The sequence below is a fragment of the Hyaena hyaena genome, unplaced genomic scaffold (genome assembly GCF_003009895.1).
Source record: "Hyaena hyaena isolate Hyena2069 unplaced genomic scaffold, ASM300989v1 scaffold_864, whole genome shotgun sequence".
Taxonomy (NCBI): Eukaryota; Metazoa; Chordata; class Mammalia; order Carnivora; family Hyaenidae; genus Hyaena; species Hyaena hyaena.
The window spans coordinates 517,980-537,518 of record NW_024081497.1 but is presented as its reverse complement, the minus strand read 5'-3'; the positions used below and the strand labels follow the sequence as shown (position 1 = coordinate 537,518).

At 33.9% G+C, this 19,539-nt stretch overlaps 1 long non-coding RNA gene across 1 annotated transcript in view; it reads left to right on the top strand.

Moving 5' to 3' along the window:
• Window positions 1-239: 239 nt before the first annotated feature.
• The window catches only part of LOC120222330, a 39,346-nt gene continuing 20,046 nt past the window's right edge, over window positions 240-19,539 (top strand). Inside the window, exon 1 of the long non-coding RNA XR_005526021.1 lies at window positions 240-304. This is a non-coding gene — a long non-coding RNA (uncharacterized LOC120222330). The remainder of the gene's footprint in view (window positions 305-19,539) is intronic.

Here is a 19,539-nt window from a genome sequence, read left to right as displayed (position 1 = left end):
TGAATATAAACTATTTTAATAATAGACATTATACCGTACATAAACTCAAATGTTTATTCAATATAATTTTTTGATTTACCACTGGTAGTAGTGAGCTAGAGAACTATATACTCTCTCACAAGAAAACATGAACAAAAACTCTATTTTGTACTGTTTGCCAATTTACACGTTTTAAATAATCCTTTCACAATGGATTTCAAGCTATTATGACATCACTGAAAATGGAGTCATAAGGAGTTTCACACCATCACCCCTCTCTTAGCCCCATTTGGGATATCTCAAGCACACCACTGATAACGTTCATGTGAGTATATGAGACAGAGCAGGGGGCATGAAAACCTTCATGGGCTCTACTGCTAGAGAGACTGAAATTGATTCCAGTTGTTAGAACAAGGCATTTGAGGAACTGCTTTCTAATATTTATATTGATTAATGATTCTTTCATAAGTTACCCTCATGATTTAATTGGAGATTATTCCATCTTTTTACAAACACAAATATTCTACATGTGTTCCATACTTTAAGACAAATACTTTCTTAGCATCTGTTTAATTAATGTATCTTTTTAATTTGAAACATATTTGACATGTAACATTGTATAAACTTAAGGTGTACAACACGTTAATGTTTTATATTTATGTACTATATAATATGTCATTGTGGCAATAATTAGCACCTTTATTACATTTAATAACAATCATCTTTTTGATAGAATAATTAATATCTAGTCTCTTAACAAGTTTGTTGATTATAATATTGTTGTCTATATTCACTATACTGTGCAAAGGACCTCTACGGCTTATTTAGTACTCATTTTAAGTCTGTACTCTTAAGTGATATCTGTCCTGTCTCCAAACCACCATCCCCTGTAATCACCATTTTATTCTGTATTTATGACTTGGGCTTTTTTCGATTTCACATATAAGTGATATCATACAGTACATCTATCCTCTGTTGACTTATCTTAGCATAAAGTGCCAAATTCTATCCATGTTGTTGCAAATGATAGAAATCCCTCCTTACTTATGGCTAAAAATTATTCCATTGTTTGTTTGTTGTATATATATATATATATATATATATATATATACTTTTTTAAAAGTTGTTTTACATTTATTTGAGAGACAGAGTATGAGCAGGGGAGTGGCAGAGAGAGATGGAGACATAGAATCTGAAAGAGGCTCCAGGCTCCGAGCTGTCAGCACAGAGCCCCATGTGGGGGTTGAATCCATGAACCCGTAAGATCATGACCTGAGCCAAAGTCTGGTGCTTAACCGACTGAGCCACCCAGGTGCCCCTACATATATATTCTTTATCCATTCATCTGTTGAAGAACACTTAGGTTGTTTCCATATTTGGCTATTGTGAATAATGCTGCAGTAAACATGGGGGTGCATGTATCTCTTTGAGATCCTGATTTCATTTCCTTTGGGTATATACTCAGACATGATTTGCTGGATCATATGGTAGATCTCTGCTTAACTTTTTGAGAATCTCCATCTCATATCCCATAGTAGGTAAATCAGTTTGCATTAATGATATTGGGAAAACTAGATAAACATACAGAACAATGGAATTAAACCCTTGTCTTACACCACTCACAAAAATGAACTCAAACTGAATCAAAGGCAAACATAAGGCCTGATACTATAAAATTTCTAGAAGAAAATATAGAGAAGAATCTCCTCAACATTGGTCTGGGCAATAATTTTTTGAATATGACACCAAAAGCACAAACAACAAAGCCAGAAATCAACAATGTGACATGAAACTTTAAATTTCATGCATAGATGGGGCACCTGGGTGGCTCAGTTGGTTAAGCATCTGACTTTGGCTCAGATCATGATCTCACGATTCGTGGGTTCAAGCCCCGCGTCGGGCTCTGTGCTGATAGCTAACTCTGAGCCTGGGACCTGCTTCAGATTCTTTATCTCCCTCTCTCTCTGACCCTCCCTGGCTTGCTTGCTCACTCTCTCCCTCTCTCTCTCTCACTCAGAAATAAATAAAACAGTATTAAAAAAAAGATCACGCATTGAAAAAGAAACAACAAAATGAAAAGACAAAGAATAGAAGAAAATTTTGCAAAGCAGATAAAAAGACAAAAGCTTACTATCCAAAAAAATATAATTATCTTTGAAATGGAAGTACGCGTAGACACTTTTAGAAGGGAGAAATGATTAGATACAGTTGGAACTGTAGTGTTGGGCCAAAAGAAAAAAATATATATAATTCTGTTGAAGCCAACTGAATTATCATTCACTTCCTTGTTTTGATTCTTTTATAGTTTATTGTCAAGTTTTTTTCTATATAATACCTATTGCACATCCCAACAAGTGCCCTCCTCCATGCCCAGCACCTCCCTTCCCGTCTTCCCCACCCCCCTCAGCCCTCAGTTTGTTCTCAGCATGCAAGAGTCTCTCATGGTTTGCCTCCCTCCATCTCACCAACTATTTTTGCCTTTTTCTCCCACTTTGTCCTCTGTTAACTTCCTCCTAATCCACCTATATATGCAAACATATGGTATTTGTCCTTTTGACTGAATTATTTCACTCAGCATAACACCCTCTAGTTCCATCTATGTTGCTACAAATGGCCAGATTTCATTTTCTCATTGCCATGGAGTATTCCATTGTATAAGTATACCACATCTTCTTGATCCATTCATCAGTTGATGGACACTTAGGTTCTTTCCATGTTTTGGCTATTGTTGAGATTGCTGCTATGAACATTGGGGTACATGTGCCCCTATACATCAGCACTCCTGTATCCCTTAGGTAAATTCCTAGCAGTGCTACTGCTGGGTCATAGGAGAGTTCTGTTAATTTTTTGAGGAACCCCCATACTGTTTTCCAGAGGGACTGCACCAGTTTACATTCCCAACAGTGCAGGAGGGTGCCCGTTTCCACATCCTCCAGCATCTAGAGTCTCCTGATTTGCTCATTTTAGCCACTCTGATTGGCATGAGGTGGTATCTCAGTGTGGTTTTGATTTGTATTTCCCTGATGATGAGGGATGCTGAGCATCGTTTCATGTGTCTGTTGGCCATCTGGATGTCCTCTTTGGAGAAATGTCTGTTCCCGTTTCTTCACTGGATTTTTTTTTTTTTTTCAGGTGTGGAGTTTGATGAGTTCCTTATAGATTTTGGATACTAGCCCTTTATCTGATATGTCATTTGCAACTGTCTTTTCCCATTCCATCAATTGCCTATTAGTTTTATTGATTGTTTCCTTTGCTGTGCAGAAGCTTTTATCTTAATGAGGTCCCAGTATTTCATTTTTTCTCAAAAAAAAGGCAAAGGAATCAACACTTTGTTTTGATTTTTAAAGGTTTTTTGTTGTGAGTCTAATTTGAATAATTTTTAGGCTGCTGGGTACTTATATTAATAATAGATTGAATAGAAACCACAGTTACCTAGCACTGAGTGAAGAGCAATAACACATATGAGAATGTATGTTAAAGTTTCTGCATGCCAGACAAGGTTTTTTTAAAATTTATTTTATTTATTTTGAGAGATGGAGAGAGATGGAGAAAGAGCACCCACAGAAAAGGGGCAGAGAGAGAGAATCCCAAGCCAGCTCTGCACTGACAGCATGGAGCCCCACACAGAGCCCAAACTCATGAGATCATGGCCTGACCCAAAATCAAGAGTCCAGAGGCTTAACTGACTGAGCCACCAAGCACCCTACAAAAAGTATTTCTTTCCTGAAGTCTTTCAAGACTTTATTCCTTGAAAACAGTAAAGGCAAAAGACACATTTTGCATCCATGAAGGATCCCTGTTTGTTTTGTATTAATGAAACAATCTAAACATTTGGTGTTTTCCCACGAAAAATTGAAAAGTAAAGATATAGGATTAATATAAATGTTATGAACTAAAAACTAAACAAAAATGCCAACTTTTTATATCTTCATCTGTTCTTCATTTGCATATAGTTCCTTACCTGAAGAAAAATAAGTTAAGTGGTTATTGTGGAACAAAGTCTGCTTTCACAATTGAAGGAGGAGTTTACCAGTGGTTAGCTTTACACCGGAGTTTGAAAAATTCTTCATTGGGAGAATTTGTTCAGGAATTTCAAGCTCTATTTTGTTTGTTGGTTGGTTATTTATTAAGAGGAGAGAGCTACATGACTCAATCAGATAGATAGAAAAATCTCTATTAACAGAGTGTTGTTTCAGAATGGATTTCACATCAGTTCATTAAGGTCCTTCTTGTTTCATTTCCATGATTCAGCTTAATTTGTGAACTTGACACCAACCTATTGAAATAGAGAGCTCGAGTTCTGTTTAATGGTAATGAGGCAGAAAGAAGCCACAACACATACTTAAACTCTATGTTGTCTTCCACTGGAAGCACGAGGAGAAGCTATTCACTGATCAATGTTTATTTCAGTTCACATAATGCATTATTATCCCAGTTTTTAAAAATTTTTAATGTTTATTTTTAAGAGAGAGAAAGAGAGCAAGAACAGGGGACAAGCAGAGAGAGGGAGACACAGAATCCAAAGCAGACTGCAGGCTCAGAGCCTGATGTGGGACTCAAACTCATGAACCATGAGATCATGACCTGAGCTGAAGTCTGTCGCTCTACCAACTGAGCCACCAAGGCACCCCTACATGATGTGTTACTAAAGAGGTAACTGCATGTCAAATCTTTACTAGTTCTGGGGATACAAAAATGAAGAAGGAGAAATTTCTTCAATTAGCCATAGATGTAATAAGCAAATAAATATAAAATACATCAAGTTAAAAAGGAAAGCCAGATGGAGGAATAGAGTATACAGGAGTGACTCTTTTATGTTGGTGTGTCTACAAAAAGACAAAGATAAAAGATAAAATAAAGAAGTAAGCCATATAGATATATTGAGATGCATATTTCAGAGAAAGTGGCAAGTATAAAGGCTTTGTGTTGACAGTTCTCATGGTGTGTACAAAGAGTGGAATGCGGGAGTAGCAGGATATGACAAAGGAAAAGTTGCCAGTAGCCAGAGTTGCTTTTAATTGGATTCTAAGTGGGATAGCTAAAGAATCATTGGAGATTTGGCTACAAAGGTATCAAAATAAGATTTATATTAAAAACAACAAGTGGATGTTGAATAAGAATAGAATGGGGTATAGAAAGCAGGTAGATGTTGAGACACAGGAAAGTGTTCCAGTGGACCATGCAAGGGGGTGTGGCAGTGATGGATGTTATGAACATTATTTGAAAGCAGAGTCATCAGGACATGCACACATTTTGGAATATGAGAAAATGGAGGAGCCATGGTTATGCCATTTTTTTGGCCTGATTATCTATGTGTTATGGTGCATTTCACTGAGACAGAGAACCTAGAGTGAGCTAAGTCTTGATGGTAGAATGAATCCCAACTGTTTTCTTAAGTAGGGAATGGACTGAATAAGGATAGAATTTTAATTTCCTCATAATTAGAATATGACTAAGCAGGGTATCCTACAAATTCCTGGGCAGAGATAATCAAGGCAGTTTGTGGTAAGACATTATGTAATATAATATAAATCACCACGGCCTTAACAGTATACAGAACATGAGTATGCAAATGCACACACACACACACACACACACACACACAAATATCAAGTCTGCTTTTCACTGGACCCTCAGTGAGGGATCTTTGGTCATTTGCCCCTAACATCCATGTGGAGAAATGAAGAACTTAATCACTATAGCTATATGCAGTTTAATTCTTTTAAAGAAACAGATTGAAATAAATTATAATAATCAAAATAATTCTGTGACTATTTGTAATAAGCCAGTTTACTGCTATCTCTGATTCACTTTATGGTCTTAGAACCATCTAGGTGGCACAGCCATTAGATGTTATTATACGTTCTTAAAATAAATGGACAGATTTTTCCTACACAGTTAAGGGAATAATCAACAAAACTAAAAGGCCACCATCAGAATGAGAGAAGATATTTTCAAGCGGTATATCAGATTCTTACACTTTTGGTAAGAATGCAAATTGGTGCAGCCACTCTGAAAAACTGTATGGAGATTTTCTTAAAAAGTTAAAAATAGAACTAACCCATAATACAGCAATCACATTACCCAGTATTTACCCAAAGGATACAAAAATACTGATTTGAAGCAGCATGCACCCCAGTGTTTATAGTGACATTGTCAACAACATGCCGGATTATGTAAAGAGTCCAGAGGTCCTATGACTGATAAGTGGATAAAGAAGAAGTGGGGTGTGTGTGTGTGTGTTTGTGTGTATGTATATATATGTATGTGTATATTTGTACATATATATGTATGTATGTATACATATGCATATGGTATGGAATATTACTCTACCATCAAAAGAATGAATACTTGCCATTTGCAATGATGTGGATGGAGCTAGAGTGTATTATGCTAAATGAAGTAAGTTAGAGAAAGACAAATACCATATGATTTCACCGATATGTGAAATTTAAGTAACAAAACAGATGAACATAGGATAAAGGGGAAAGAAAGAGAAAGCGAGGCAAACCATAAGAGACTCTTAACTATAGAGAACAAACTGAAGCTTGCTGGAAGTGAAGTGGAATGGGGATAGGCTAAATACATGATTGGTATTAAGTAGGGCACTTGGGATGAGCACTAAGTATTGTATATAAGTGAGGAATCAATAAATTCTACTTCTGAAACCAATATTACACTAAATGTTAACTAGACTTTACATAAGAACTTGAAACAAAAAATAAACATATTGACTTTCAACCATGTGATGATATTAACTCTATCATACTCAATAAAAATTTTCATGAGTAATTGTGATACTGAATATCTGTCAGTGAGAACCTCCATTCTTTTGAAAGGAAGTACTTGACCTGTACATGTCTTATCACCCATATGTAAGACAAAAGAGATACTTTTTTTTCAGATAGAAAGTATTATAAAAGGTATATTCCTTCACTGGCGATTAATAAATTCAGGTTTTTGTTTCTGATACTGATTGGTAGCCTCTTTCTTCAATTATGGAAGTTTCTATCAAGATTACTTTGAAGACTTTCACTTGGACGCATTCTGTAGGAACTTTGGACATGCAGATATAATCACTCGCCACATTGGCCCAAATGCAGATTTTCTTACTGCCTGATAAATGTTTCAATAGCAATCTCAGATCTGAATTTATTTAACTGAGCTGTCTTTATTTTGTTACTTTAGGGTTTTTAAACAAATAGTTTTTGGCCTTGAGAGAAGGCCAAAAAAACCCCAAAACCAAAACCAACACAAAATCCCTGAAGCAGTAAATGATCTACATAAAATGTCTTCGTAGACTTCTTTAAGGATAGATTGGAAAAGAATTAAAATTGGGAGAGAGGGGAAAGATTAATTAAGAGGAAACTTCAAAAAAGAAAATTCAGGAATATTTCAAGCAATATTGTAGGGTACATCCAGTATCCAAAGTAAGGAAACATTGTTCTCTTTTTTGTAAAAGGACTCAGATCAGAAAACGAGACTCAAATGGAAAATTACATTAGAATAGGTAATTACTAAGTGAGATCTTCATCAAACGGCTCAATTTTTAATAAGCACTAAAAGGTAAATAAAAAGTATGAAAATTGAAACAAATTTGACCCTTCAAGTAAAATTACTTACTCATCTCTGAAAGAACACTGGATTGATTTATCTCCCGTCCTCTGAGAATTAGAAATCTCTGCATATGGACACCTAGAGATTACAAAAGGAAAGGTCATTGACAAACCTAGTGTTCACTATTAAGAAACAGGAAGACAGATGTTAAAAATTTTGTAAAATAAGCCACTCTGTAGGAGATCTTAGCCCCTAACAATTTGGTATACTTCCTCTAAATTCCCAAAGGAAAATTTCCATAAAAATAGATGTACAAAATACAGCTTTCTTATCGGTTGCTATTCTCCCTACCATTACAGTGCCACTATCAGATCCCCTGAAGTGCCAAAACCACTGGTGAAGTGAGGATGTTTGCCAATACTAAGTTCTTTCATATATCCCTAACTGTATTCAAGACCATTACTGAAAAATACTCCTTTATTTTTTGTGACACAAATAATAGTTTGATAGTTTAGGTAGGTTTAATAGTTTACAAATGGAGCTGGCAGATAAAATGTCCTGCAGGAAGACTATTAATAGAGGTTCAGATTTTTAGTGTTCCCACAAATTCAAATTGACCTTGATATTCATATTTACACATTTTGATTATCTGGAGAAATAGCCGATAGGTAAATATGAATTCCAGATGCTGTACTGGCAAAAGAATCTATGATTATAAGTATAACATTTGGAGAAGATATTAGATTATCCTCAGTTATTATTTAACTGTATTTTATGTATGTGAACATTTAGGTCATGTTTGAAGAACATGAACTCAAGAACATGGCACACCTCAAGGACCCATTGTTTATCATAACCTATCTCTTTATCCCAGAGCTAAAACTTATTCTTGCCTCAGCACCATTGCTTGCTGAGATAAAGTAAACAGATCATCTTCAGATTATATAATTCCATTTGTGTATGTATGTGTGTGTGTGTGTGTGTGTGTATGTGTGTGTGTGACATCAGCTCTTATTAAATAAAAACATCTGACATTTTTCACCTTCAGTGGATCATCATGCAGAAGAGACTGCTTTAACAAAACCCTTATATAAAGGGTATCTTATAAAACAGCAAAACAAATCTATAGAGAAACTCAGATATCTCAAAATAAATGAATGGTATCCCAGTTTGAAAAGAAAATACTGGGAATGATAAGGTTGTAACATCCATGGGAATTACAACTGAAAATCCTGGTAGCATCAGATAATTTCATGGATATTTTCTAAAATTCTCATGAGACAGCCTTTAACAATAAGAATAGATTTGATACGATATTAAAGAAATACCACGAGGGAAATTTTTCTAACTTAATAGATGATATGGCTAGTTCATGCATCAATTATATCTAATATAATCCTGAAAATAATGATCTAGGTGGGACAATCTAAATTGTCCAGAGGGACATTTTCAGCATGTCCAAATGGATTTTATACAATTACTTTCTCTGTATTGTGAATTTGATTATATAATATTTATATTTTTTTTATTTTATGAATATCTCACCTATAGAAGTCTCATTATTCTGCATTTTACTTTTCTTTGTCTCAAAGTATCTAAGTGTTGGTCATTATAAATTTGGTATAGGCTTTTGGTGAGTATTTTTCTCTATGCTCATGAAGATGACAGTGTACAAAGAATTATCACCAGGGGTTAGGAACTTCTGCATTTTATATTGGTAAATTAAGGGACAAATAATCATTGTACAACCACCTAGTAAAAGATCATTTAGAGAACAGAGTTTAGGCCAAGAGGCCTAATAATGTGTCCTTCTAAGTTCTCCCCTTTGAATCTGAATCTCCCAGGTACAGAGAGCATTTCTATCCTGAATTATTAACCTAATCATAGGAAAGGAAAAATAGAAAATATGAAAAGGAGAAGCACCAGAATTAAGTTTTATATATATATATGTAAATATATATATATATAATATACATATATTATATATATAGTCCTAAGCATATTTTGGTTTTTAAGTTATTAGATAAACCACTTTCTGAGAGAAGCTAAAATGGAGATAAAAAGAACCATGGAATGTTCCCTCTAAAATCCTTAAGTGTTCCTCCTTTCCATACATTCCCAAGCTATTTCTTTTATTTCAACATTTGATGATAAATTTTATTTTAACAGCCAACCCCATATTCTGAAAAACAGCATATTGCAGGGTTAATCCTAGAACCAAATTTGATCTGTTAAAATATAGCTGTTCTCTCAAGAACAGAAGTTTTATCATTTTTAACATTGCTCACAGACCTTTGAAATTGGCAGAAAAATTATATTGAATCAGTATTTTAGAAAAAAAAAAAGAATAACCTGAGGAAATGTTCACCATATATATTATGTGACATAAGGTATCATAGAAAATATATATGTAATAAGTAAATAGGGTTTAAAGTGTTTGTGTGTGTTTGTGTATGTGTGTGTGCATGTATATGTAGGCCTAGAAAAAAATAACTAATAATAAATATCAAAACTTCAATAGCAAATAACCATGAAAGATAGTAATATAGTTGGTTTTTATTATATTATATATTTCTTTGGATTACAGTTCTTCCATACCTAGCATATATTGTTTATATAAGTAGAAAATGTAAATAAATGTTAAGTGTAAACATGTCATAATGATTCTGAGATATTTCAGGTTTATAAATTAATACATTTCTTATTTTCAACATTAAAGAACTTATATTCAATATTTTACTGTATTCTACAGCACAAGCAATTTTCAGTTATAGCAAGTGGTTCTTTTATAGTGGAAAATAAAATAAAGGAAGATTTATGCAGTTTTGCAGCAACTTAAATACTAAAAGAGCAAAATGGAATATATTACTGGTTCCTAGTCAGCCAAAATTTAAACATACTGTTTAAAAGCTTTATTATACTTACTTTGTTATTGAACTGGAATATATATATGGAGTGTTTTACCTTCCTAAGTGACAGATTGAATAAATATCACCGGAGTAGACATTGTCTTATTAGGAAAACCTAAAGTCCACTTAATATTTTTGGACGAAAATTATTACATTTTCACCAAAAATTAGTATGCATGAATATTTTAGAATATTTTGATAATATTAGAATGTACAATTATATTAAAAAAATAAACATTTAAAAGTGATCTGTGTTTCTATATGGCATGAAATGTATTTTACTAATTTCAAGTATTACCAAATTAATGTAATTTTATAGATTACATAATATCTTGAAAATGTTTACTCCAAATATTTTTCTAAAATACAAATTATTAGTTTTGTGAGAGGACTTTCAAAGCATGAATTTTGGATATTTATGTTGTGTGGATGTAAGACTGAGAGAGAGAAAAGGCAGGTGGAGAGAAATAGAAAGAAGAAACTCTGTGTGTGTGTGTGTGTGTGTGTGTGTGTGTGTGTGTGTGTTTGTATGGAATGGAGAGAGTAGTGATTCTTGCCCAATGTGTGTGACTGTGCCTGAGCATGAATAAACATGAGTGCTGTGTGTGTGGAAAGCTGAGTGAGAGGGCAGCTATGGATATGTATGTGTTACTCCACTATTTTATAAAAATTAAATATGTGGCTAAGTGTGAGAGACATTTCCTATTTGAGATTCAAAATAGATGTTATTATGCAAAGGTCTTATTAAATGAATTTGTTTAAAGTTTAATCCAAACTTACTTGAACAGCATATTTGTCTTCATGCAGTACCCATCATTATCCTACTATAGAGGAACATACTTTGGGAAACATGTATACCTGGGTAGGTTGTTATATCCATTAGCTGCAAAATACTATTTTCAATTACTCTACTCTGAACAATTTTGTTGAATCAAGATAAAGAACTGTGACTGGTTCTCAGAATAGAGGATTCCTTTCAAATGTATATATTTCTTGTACCAAGTAATGTACACATTGCTTGTATTGAGTAGAATTCCTGTACTTCTCTGTGAAGCACATTTATATTTTTCCTGAAAGTCTCATTTCAATTTTATAGAACATCTGACATCTCTGATATTTGTTGGAATCCTTGCATATCAGCTATTCTGTGATCCCAATGTGCCTGTATATTTTTCTACTCCTTGTTTTTACCATATCCACTGTTATGAGTAGTTACATGATTCTGTGCATACTTATATAATTGTATAGACCATAATACTTACTTTCCTTGAAGCAGGAACTCTGTCTTGTCATGTTTGTATCCCCAGCCACTGAGCATACTATCTGGAAAACACAAGACATTCAAAATGTGTTTTGAGTGAATGATGAACGAGTGAGCATTCTTCCACAAAATGCTTACCTAAACAGAAAGATATTATTTTTCACTAAGTTCCCAAAAAATGAAACTTTGAGTTTTAGTAATTTCAAAATCAAGAAACCACTAGTTATCACAAAATGCCCATATCATAAGTCAGAGGAGTCAGCATTCAATCATAAACTTTGGAATAGTCGATATAATCTTGGGTACAGTCAAATAAGACATATAATGAATCCCAAGGTGTCTGGTAAGATTGCATTTATTCTAAGCAGAGACTTTACACTCACATAAAGAAGAGCTCATTGAATTTTTGCCAGAAGTTTGAACTCCATTAATGATTTAGTAACATATTTGCTTTAAATTGTGGGCAAATTTTTATCTCTCACACCTTCATTTTTCCTATATGTTAAAACAAGTAAAATATTAGTGCCTGCTACATAAGTTCAATATGTGTGAAATAAACACATGTGTATGTGTCACTGTTTCTAGTTGTGTTGCATGCAAACCTAATTACTTGTATGATTCCAAATGCTTTTTTCTTCCTATGCCTAATACATACACTAAACTGTGTGTGTCAGTCTGAAAATTCCAGAGCTGTGACAGGAAGTTTTTAAAAGAAATAATTGTTAGAAATCATTTCTAATTTTAAGAAAAGAGATTATACAATATAGTATAGGTGATGCATCATTTTCAAGATAAATTCTAAGAAGAGAAAAAACGTAGGAATGTTTACATTAAAAATCTGAATAAATGATATGTAGTGTTTTTAATATCTTGATGTTGAATATAAAGGCAGATATAGATCTCCTATCAGTTAGATTTGGGATCATTTAGTAGTAACTTTCCAGAAAATCTGTAAACATAACATTGAAATTCAGCTTACTGAAAATCGATGCTATGTGAGTAAAGAAATATGGCACAATTGTGTAGCCATAAAGAGAACCAAAATGATCCCCCAAATTAAAGCTGGAATACCAAAATTAAAGATGGAGTGTCTAGAGTCAACTTAAGTATTACTTACTGCATTTAGTGATTTCTTAAGCTATTTTCTGTAATCAGGAAGTGCTAAATTATAGAATGATGCATGTGCAGCCACTAGTAGGCTTTATGACATATAATAAAGTTATACAAAGTTATGTAATTTTTGAATGCCTAAGATAATACTTTTTAAATATTTCCATTTATCCTTCATAAATACATGATATAGGTGTATGTTTTAAAATATGCATAATGGTATGTAAATAATGTTAAAAAATTTTTATCAAATGGAATGAGAACAGATATTTTTGCACTGGAAGGCAGACGAGACATTTAAGTCAGCAAGCAAGATATTAGAAAAAAACAAAGACATATTCTTGAGTGAAACCAGACAACTTGACTTTAGGCTCTTCAACAATCTAATACATTTTCATCACACTAGGTAAGCAATTGGGAGGAAACCAGTCCTCTATTTAACCAGGAAAGAAATGATAATATTTTGACCCAGATGTGAGAACTGTAAAATATTCATAGGCCAAGTTATCAGAACCATTAATGTAAGTTTGAGTTTTAGTCTATGAAGTCTGAGTCTACTGGTGAGTCACTGTAAAGCTATCCATCAGTAAGCATCTAGACAATTAAGAGAAAAAAGAGAACAAATTCAATCATTCACAATGAGCACTCAACCAAGAATTTGCAACACATGCGAGGAACCAGGCAAAGCTAACAAAAATGGAAAATGAAGACCAACAGTGCTATAAGGTAACTGTTTGAGCAGTTCTTTAATAATTAAAAGTTTAATGTTCAAAAAATAACGAAAGAACCACAAGTAGTTCTGAATCTATAAACATTTGACATAAAATGTACAAAGCAGAAATCTTGAACATCTATAAGTATTGACAAAGGCTTAAAAAAGGGATAAAATATAGATTAGACACTTTTGACTAGAGATTTAGTGAATTTGAGTTCTAAAAGGAAATCAATCCCTAACACATGGAGTAAAGGAGATTGAAAATAGAAAAGAGAAATTAAGAGGTATGGAGGATAGAAGCTAAAAAGAAAAAAAATTGCATCTGAAAAGAAATCAGAAGACAATGCAAAGGATAAGGAAGAGACAGCATTAAAAATACCAGTGGGGGCTCCTGGGTGGCTCAGTCGCTTAAGTGTCCAACTTCAGCTCAGGTCATGATCATACAGTCTGTGGATTCAAACCCTCCATTGGGTTCTGTGCTGACAGCTTCCAGAGCCTGGAGCCTGGAGGCTCAGAGCCTGTGTCTCCCTCTCTCTCTGTCCCTCCCTTCCTCGTGCTCTGACTCTCTCAAAAATAATAAACATTGGAAAAGTTAAAAAATATATAAACATCAATGGCTGGGACTTACCTAGAATGAAATAGAGACATAATTCATTAGATTTTACAATACAACAATTAATAACTGAGACTGATGTTGAATTCAGTAAACTAAACCATGTTATTTAGTGTCAAGAACAAAGAATTAAATATACTATTGTAACTATCCTCTCTATATATTTGTTTTGTTTTGTTTTACTTGAAAGTAAATAACATTAGTAATTACATAATCTGAAGAGGCAGTCAATGTCTGGGCTAGCCACCCAGACTCAGTAGGTGGTTCTCTGTCTATACCAAGGAACAGGGGAGGGAAACGGTGCCTGCTGGCTCCTTTGTCCTGGGAGAGGTCTCTCTGGGAACTCTGTCTCTCACACATGTTCTTCAAGAGGAGCATAGTTTCTCTCCTGTAAGTAACCCTTAGGTGCTCCTTATATCACCCCTTCTGCCCTGGGGATGCTTCCTGTCTTCTCTCCAGATGTAAGGCAGTACACCCAGGGCTCTATCCTAGCCAATCTCTCAGTCCTTTAAAACTCCAGTCTTTGAGCCCTAACGTTGTAAAAACTCATGAAAATAAGTCCTTCTCAGTTTTCTCAGCCAGTAACTTTGGGGAAGTGTTTTCTCCTAGTGCATTTCCCTGTATGCTCTGCTTTTTCTTGTTTTTCTCTGTGACCAGGGCTCACTCTTCTTCAAAGCACTCAAAATGAATACTTTTCTCTCCTAAACCACATCTCTGCACTTCCTACCTCCTGCTATGTGGCCTCGGCTCTTCCTTTAGTTATGCAATTATTTAATGTGAGTTCTCAGGTTGATGTTATGCGTAGGGACCAAATGAGCATAAGATCCTGATGCTATCTTAGCCCTCCATCCTGTTTTAAACTCTTATTGTTACTAAGGTTTCCAAAAAATGAAACTTTGAGTATAGTTTCAAAATTAAAAAAAAACAACAACACTAGTTATCACAATATGCCCATATCATAAGTCAGTAGAGTAAACATTCAATTATAAACTTTGGGATGTAGATAAACTCTTGGATAGATATTCAAATAATGAATGCCAAGGTGTCTGGTAAGTTTGCATTTATTCTAAGCAGAGACTTTAAATTCATAGAAAGAACAGATTTGCCAAAAGTTTTGGGTTCTATTAACAATTTAGTAATTTATTTGCTGTAAATTGTGAGCAAATTTTTCTCTCAAACCTTCAATTTTCCTATCTGCTAAAACAAGTAAAGTGTTAGTGCCTGCTACATAAGTTCAATCTGTGTGAAATAAATGCATGAGTATGTGTCACTTTTTCTAGTTGTGTTGCATGCAAGCCATTTTTATTTCTACATTTTATTTTAACTGTATTTTATTTCTACAATATAAAGTTTTTATTAATAAAAATAATATCACAAAGAATGGCGGGATCTTCCTCAACATGAAAAAGGATACAAAATAAAATCTACAACTAACATCATGCTTAATAGTGAGACACTAGAACCTTTCTCTCTGTGATCATGAACAAAGCAAGAATATTCCTCTGACCTTTCCTTTCAACATTGTACCTTAGAAGTTCTAATTAATGCAATAAAACAATAAAAATAAATAAAAGTTATACAGTTTGGTGAGGAAAAAATGAAACTGTATTTGTTTCAGATAGTATGACATAGTAGAAAAGTTAGATGACTTTGAGAATGGTGATTGCTTTAATATATATAACACCAAAGAAATGGTACATGACAGAAATAATTGATAAGCTAGACATACAATTCTTAAATGTCCATTCTGCAAAAGAGGATGCCAATAAAATTAGAAAAAGGGCCACATAAATTACTGATACAAGACACATCTGATAAAGGACTGTTATCCAAAATATGCATAAAGGACTGTTATCCAAAATATGCAAGGAGCCATGAAAATCCAACAATAAGAAAACAAACTGATTAATATATGGACTAAAGACCTTTACAGACATTTCACCAAAGAAGATATTCAGGTGATGTTGTACTTCATATGTCATCAGGAAAAAGCAAAACAGTGAGCTTTTTTAGTACATCTATTAGAATGTCCAAAATCTGGAACCCTAAAACCAAATGCTAGTGAGAATGTGAAGCAACAGGAACTCTCATTACTGGTGGAGATGCAAAATGTTAAAAGCACTTTAGAAAAAAAAAACAAACTGGCAAATTTCTTATAAAACTAAACATACTCTTAACATATGATCCAGCAATTGAACAACTTGGCATTTACCTAAAGGAGCTGAGAACTTATATCCACATAAACACTTCACTTGGATGTTTATAGTAGCTTTATTCATAATTGCCCAAAATAGGAAGCAACCAAGATGACCCATTGGTAGATGAACAGATAAACAATTTGTAGTATATTCAGACAATGGAATATTATTCAGCACTAAAAAGAAATGAGCTATCTAGCCATGAAAAGACATGGAGGAATTTGAGTGCATATTACTAAGTGAAATAATCCAATCTGAAAAGACTACATATATTTGATTACAACTATATGGCATTCCGGAAAAGGCAAAATTGTCAGTGTTGGGTTAGGGGAAGGGAGAGGGATGAATTGGGGAAACACAGAGGGTTTTTAAGACAATGGAAATCTCTTTATCAAGCTATAGTGATGGATATGTATCATTATACATTTGACTAAATTCATAAAATGTACAACATCAAGAGTGAACAGTAATGTAAACTATCAACTTTAATTATATCAATGTCGATTCATTAATTATAATAGATGTATTACTCTGTTCAGTATTATTGGAAATGAGAGTGTCTATAGGTGTGGGGAGCAGGACATAGATAGGAAATATTTTTACCCTCCTCACAGTTTTGCTGTGAATCTGTTCTAAAAACGTAACACCACAAATGTGTGGTAGCGTTTTCCAATTTCCAGATATGATTTATAGGTTCAATGATATGGGACCAAATGTATTGCTGATTACTGCATCTTTATAGTCTCAAAACACCAATTATTACTGAGCATTATTAAGAAGTGTAAGTGAGGGTGAAAAAGATTTTCCTTTATCACCAAGTCCTGATAATTTAGCTCTGAGTAAGAATATATTTATGAAAATGGATTAATGAGACTATTGATGTTTGGAAACATGCCTTCTGGGAACTTCCTTTGACTCAAATTTTAGTTTTGATATTTCTCAGAGTATAATTGTAATCACTAAGTAGTAAAAAGTTATTACTAATATTAACCTCACAGAGAATATTTAGGTCCAAATTTAGAAACTATTTTGTACAATTTCTTTATAAAGATTATGTAGTCTGGTTATAGACTCATAATGCTGATTACAAAAGGTGTGGGGTAAGTTGTATGAATTCTGACTAAAAATCAGGATTTTCTGAGAGGAATAAAAGGATTTATTTAGAGTCTATAAAAACATGAACTATAGAATATATATATTCCAGAATATTAGGTTCAACTATAATAACATGTTATATAACACTCAATATTTGGGAACCTTATGACTCTATGACCTTACTATTCAAGGAGACATGAGCTATACTATAATTTTATATAGCTTGGCCATATGAAGATATTGTTAATCCATATTGAATTTTTCAGACAAAGAAGTATGTTTTGTCATTTGCCCCTAGCCTTTTGCATTGAGATCTTGAATACAAAACATGTCCTTTAACCTTCTTTTTTTTTTTAAATTAATGTTTAATTTATTTCTAAGAGAGAGAGAGAGAGCATGAGTATGGGAGGTCAAAGAGAGAGAGGGAGACACACAATCTGAAGCAGGTTCCAAGCTCTGAGTTAGCTGTTAGTACAGAACCTGACGCAAGGCTTGAACCCACTATTCGTGAGATCATGACCTGAGCCCAAGTCAGACGCTAAACCAACTGAGCCACTCAAGCACCCCCTTTAGCCTTCTAATTTGATTACTTTCTTGTTTTTCACAACAAAGCACACACTTACTAAGAAAATATATGTTTTGTGTAAAATAATTTGCATATGGATTTCTTACATATACTTAATTTAACCAAAATATTTGAATAATATTATGAACACAATCCTTCATTCTACAGAACTAGGTTTTTTTTTTCTTTTAACTTCTTATTTAACAAAAGCTAAATCACCTCTCCATCCTCTTTGTCCCATCCCACCCCACACAAACAGCAGAACATAGTCTGAAAACACTTGGGATAAAAGAGAGGATGTTACAGCATGAAGTTTGTTGAAACTGTGTACTGGGGCAGACAAAACTTCCTATTGCTTGAAAGGATGCAATAGCTTATGCAAATAGAAAAAAAACTATAAAGTATAGATATTCACGTACATGTCATATACACATCGTATGTATGACAACTTTCAATTTAGCAATTGCAGGGGGCACAAATTCTATTAGAATTCTCATCAGTGGAGGACGCTTATTGCAGAATTAACAGAACATTTTCAATCAGAAAATGTTTTAATCAGTAAATAGGATTATATTAACACTTTTCAGACACAGACATATTGATGCAGATATGTATTGATATACTGATATTGGAAGTGTGAGTATTGCTTAGGATATCTTGTTTCCAAATATATAGGAGCAAAAATGTCTTACATGGAGAATAATAAAGTGATAAGCTTAATACCTTAGGTATTAAACTTGAGCATTTGTCCTTGAGCCATTAATTAATGGCAGACTAAGCTGCATTCTCCCATCTCGACACTCTGCTTACAAGTACTGTCTCTGGACAGGTTGAATGTGTTTGATTGTACATTGGAAGCAATTTGAGATTTATTTGCTTATGGAGGACTGCTACCACTTTGAACTTCCATTTCTTTCTCTTTTCTCTGTCACAGGGTTAGGGAATATTGACAGGAATCATGGTCAATCAGATTAAACCTCCAGCTAAGAAAATCACTGATTGTGTGACTTTCCTAAACAGATCTCCGCCTCAGGCCCTGCGGTGTTGCTGTGTGTGGTAACACTTCTGAGCATGTCTTATACACAGATCTTTTTCAGCCATGAGAAACTCAGTGTTGTTTTTACTTGGCAAATTCTCTTCTCCTCAGCACAGAGTACATGGGAATGTGGTACATACTCATACTGAACTAGTCTCGGTGTCTGAGTGACTGCAATGCTGTGTTAATGGAGAGCCCGAAGAGCTGTAGATTGACCAGCTTTCATCATAGCAGCAAGTTCAAGATTACTTTTTTCTTTCCGTTTGGCTACCTGACATTGCTGTGAAAGCTCTGTATGATATAGTCACCATGAGGGGCTTCATGACACATCTATAATTTCTGATTAATCATTTCATACATGGCAAATTCCCTCAACATGACTGTATCTGGGACTCAAGCAGTCACCCCTTGTGCTCCTCTCATTTTATATTCTCCAGTGATTTCATTATTATTACTAATTCACCTCTAAAATGCCCAATGGCAATGTCTTTAAAAAGAACC